General features: G+C 46.3%; 1 non-coding gene across 1 annotated transcript; it reads right to left on the bottom strand.

The window, feature by feature from the left end:
* Nucleotides 1-366: 366 nt before the first annotated feature.
* LOC118982762 (small nucleolar RNA SNORA5) lies at nucleotides 367-453 on the bottom strand. The gene has a single exon (XR_005065601.1). It is a non-coding gene; the product is annotated as a small nucleolar RNA SNORA5 (small nucleolar RNA).
* Between the last annotated feature and the right edge of the window lie 4134 nt (nucleotides 454-4587).

A 4587-nucleotide genomic window follows, 5' to 3' on the forward strand; every position in this document is an offset into this window, starting at 1 on the left:
GCCCTGACTGGGAAACTAACCGGGGACACTTTGGTTCGCAGGCCCACGCTCGATCCACTGAGCTACACCAGCCAGGTTTCTACTACTTTTTTAAAAAAAGATTTTAATTTATTTTTAGAGAGAGGGGGAGGAAGAAAAAGGGAGAAAAACATCAATGTGTGGTTGCCTCTCATGCGCCCCCTGCTGGGAACTTGGCCTGCAACCCAGGCATGTGCCTGGACTGGGAAACTAACCCGTGGCACTTTGGTTCGCAGAGTGGCTTACAATACACTGAGCCACATCAGCCAGGCTGTTGTCTACTTTTTTCATTAGACCCCTTAACATATTAGATAATTATTATTATTATTTTATATATTTTTATTAGTTCGGTGTCTGTAACCAAATTTACCCCTGAGACCCAGCAGAGGGCCAATGAATCACAGTGTTTCGATGGCAGCTAGGCTGGTGCCTGCCCCGGCAGGGTCGCGGAAAAATCTATGTCACAGCTCAATCTGGTTTTCCTTTTTTTTTTTAAAGATTTTATTTATTTATCTTTAGAGGGGAAAGGAAGGAGAGAAGGAGAGAAATATCAATGTATGGTTGCCTCTGGTGTGTCCTCTGCTGGGGACTGGCCTGCAACCCAGGCATGTGCCCTGACTGGGAATTGAACCGCGATCGTGTGGTTGGTTTTCCTTTATCTCTTTAGACTATTAAAAAAAAAAAAAAGCTTTCCCTGGCAGTGTTGTTCAGTTGGTTGTGTTACGGAACAGCAATCGGAGTCCCACTGTCTGCAGCAACTTCTAGGAAAATTCCAGAGGCAAAGGTTTGGCCATAAAGGAAAGGTGCCTTTACTGAAAAAGCTCCACGGTCTTGGAATAACGGCCTTCCACGTGCACTAGTCATTATGCCAGTCCATTAGGGCTAAACTCTTTCACACCTGAGTTCTCCTGTCATTCCCCCTGCTGGTTTTAATTATCTTATTCCTATGGGTTTAGTTTACAAAATAAAACAACAACGTAAGATAAAAAGATACACAATTTTGCAAGAACAGCAGGCTTTTGCCTCAGACCTCGTCCAGTCTAGAACACCCAAAGGAGAATAACGCCGCCACCCTCTGCCAGGCCGGCCCATTCTGAGCCGCACCTGGATTTCCCCCCATCCACAATACCACCCACCGGGGAACGGAGGCAGCTGCAGCACCATCAGCCGGACATCCTCCTGGAAGAGGGCCAGACAGAGAGCCTAAGGGCCCTTTTTTTATTTCAAATCCCCTTGCCCATGATTCCCTGTGCTCATGGCAGCGGGCGTTCAGCTTCTCAGCCAGTCCTGTCCTAGGCTGTTTACCACTGCCTTAGCAAACTCCTCCTGTTACTGAACAAGGGTCCGAGGCGGGGGGGCAATACTTGGCCCACTGAGGGATGCCAAAAACTGCTTCAGAAAACAGAGGCCCCTCCCAAGGACGGTATCCTAATACCTACTGGGCTTGTCTGTCCGCCACCAGAGGAAAGACGTCTCTCAATGCCAGAGATTTGTGAAAAGGAAACAAAATGTTTATTTAATGCTATTCAGGCCTAATGCCTTCATTAAAATATTAAAGTCTTTAAGGGCATACACCCACACACACACACAGCGCTCCCTTCTCCCACTGTCCCAACTCCGGGTACCGTAAATCAGGAAAAGAGCACACGTCCGTTTTTCAGGTCACTGGCACTGTGAGCTGTGTCGCCTGCCTGTCCAGGCAGGATCTCCAATTAATCCAAAACCATGTGGCACCTTCTCATGGCCTACTGGCAAGAGTTCTTTCACCCTTCTTCCAGTCAAAGTCTCTCCTGCTTTCCAGGCCACTCGGGCAAAGGGAGCACCTCGGAGCCGCGTGGGCCTCTTCTACCAAAGCCGCACTCCACCAAAAGCGTGTGTCTTTCTTCTTCACTTGGCCGCAGGGATCTCCATTCTGGCAAAGCTTCGTGGCTCTCCCCCTCACCTGGCCAAGAGGGGGTCCTCACTCTGCTAAAGCCACATGGCTCTCCTGCAGGCACTCTCTCTGAGAAGCAGCCCCGGTTCCAGCCTGGGTAGCGGCCACTCACTTCTCCCTCACCCAAAACTTGGCCACAGCTATTTAACATATCTATGAAACCAGTTAAAGGTTATAGATATGTTAAATGACCATTCCAGAGGTTAGCTGCAAAACTGTTGCTATGCAAAACAGCTCTCAATGGCCCTGCTCCATTTGTCCCTTTCCCCAACTGACACCTGGGTGGGGTGAGGACATCTTAATATTTCCTCCAATATTCCTATACACTTTGAGTTCTGGACACCATTCCAAATCTTTTCTGCCCTCCCCCGCTAGCTGCACCCTGTATCACTCCTATGGCCCTTCCCTATTAATCCCCAGTGATTTGGTCCAATCTCTGTGTATATCAGTTGGAGCATTGTGCTGCAACCAAATGTTGCTGGTTTGATTCCTGGTCAGGGCACACACCTAGGTTGAGGTTTCAGATCCTGGTCTAGGTACATATTAGAGACAGCCAATAGATGTTTCTCTCTTGCATAAATATTTCTCTCTCTCCCTTCCTCTTTAGAAATGAAAGAATGACCCTGGGGGAGGCTAAAAAAATTTTTTTAGCATGCTGTAGATGAAAAAGAGGCTACATACTAAATCTGACAAGCTCAGGGGAGGCCAGCATGGTGAGCCTTACAAATTCAGAGATGTAAAGTAACCACATAGGATGGTCTGAAATGAAAACTTTCTATTTCTTTTTTTTAAAAATTTATTTACTTTTAGAGAGGGTAAAGGAGGGAGAAAGAGAGGGAGAGAAACATTGATGTATGAGAGAAACATCAATTGGTTCCCTTTTGCAGGCCCCCAACTGGGACCCTGGCCTGCAACCCAGGCGTGTGTCCTGACTAGGAATTGAACTGGTGAACTTTCAGTTCTCAGGCCTGCTCCACTCAATCCACTGAGCCATGCCAGCTAGGGCTGAAATGAAAACTTTCTAACTAAAAGTGAGTCGTGGAGATAGTCCTGTGCTAGGCTACTATCTTCCTTGACAAAAGTCAATCTTTATTTTAACTGAGCCTGTCTATTGTCTTCTTGCATCTAAAATAACATACCTTTGGAATGTCAGGGTAATTTCCTTTTCCCACACCCCTTGCTGCACCAGAGCAGAGACCACAGCACCCCTCATTGTCATTGTTACTGTGTTAATTGTTAAGTGTTAACTGCCTTATTCCCACAGATGTAAAAGAAGTGAGTGTTCAGTTTGCTTTTCATCCCATTTCAGACACCCCCTGCTTTACTTTCTCTTGCCTCCCTAATCTGTCACCAGTGGGTTTTGTGAAACCCCCTTACATTTTCTCCTTTGATTCTGATGTATAAAGTAAGGTACAAAACTGCAGTTCTCTGGAGCATTTTCTCAGCCCATTGAGATTTTGCTTCCCGGCAATTGTTGTCAGTTTGGCTCAAATAAACTCATATAAATTCTTACAGGAATGGACATTTCTTATGTCGACTACATCTTATAATTTTTTGTCAAAAGCTGAACCTGATGTATTGGTGATAGAAACTGAGGTAATTAAGTTTTAGTGGAAGTTTTTGTTAATCTGGCCAGATGTAGCTGGGTTGTGTTTAATGTGTGCTGTAGCTAGCTGCAGGTGCAAGAAGCTTCAGTATTTCCTAGTTTTCTTTTTTTTGTTCCCTGTTGTCTTTTTTTAAAAGATTTTATTTATTTATCCTTAGAGGGGGAAGGGAAGGAGAGGAGAGAAATATCAATGTATGGTTTCCTCTCATGAGTCCCTTGCTAGGAACTGGCCTGCAACCCAGGCACTTGCCCTGACTGGGAATTGAACCGCGATCGTGTGGTTTGGAGGCCCGCGCTCAATCCACTGAGCTACACCAGCCAGGGCCTGTTCTCTGTTGTCTTTAGGTTTCTCCAAGTGATAGCAGACCCAAGAGTTGGGAAATTTTTGTTTTAGGTAATAGTCAATCAATAAGCTTAGTAATCAATATATGTGAAAAGTTATTGTTTCAGGAACGGAAGGTAGGACCCACCCTGGCTCCAGGAGGCCACAAGCAGTTCCACCCACCTCTGTGCCTCGGAAGGGCTGCAAGCAATCCACGCGGCATCTGCGCCACTGCGCTCCAGGGAGAGATGCCCACTGCCCAGGACGAAGATAAGGCGTCACACTGGTCAACAGGATGAAAGAACGCTATAGCTTTTTATCTGAGGGACTTTTACCCTGAATACCAAGCCCCTTAGCTACACTTTCCTTCTCCTTATGAAAAGGTCAGTTTGAAATGTAATGTAAGGTGGTCTGTTAGGGCACACAACCCGCCGTCTTCTCAGATCGCTGGCTGTCTGAATAAAGTGCCCATATAGATTCAATCCCTGTCTCTGCTCTCTGCTTATTAGCTCCGGTGGAGACAGGCAGCATGAACGCCGGCTTTTCTTATTTCATGAGGACTCTTTAAAAGAAAATATTGTGGCAAAACCCCACAGAATATAAAATTCACCCTCCCAATGATTTCCAAGTGTACAGTGTTGTCAACCACAGACACACTGTTGAGCAGCTGACCGCAGAGCCCCTCCGCCTGTGAAACAAAGGGTTGCT

Source organism: Sturnira hondurensis, unplaced genomic scaffold, assembly GCF_014824575.4.
Source record: "Sturnira hondurensis isolate 20B ecotype Veracruz unplaced genomic scaffold, ASM1482457v3 Scaffold0002039, whole genome shotgun sequence".
Lineage (NCBI taxonomy): Eukaryota > Metazoa > Chordata > Mammalia > Chiroptera > Phyllostomidae > Sturnira > Sturnira hondurensis.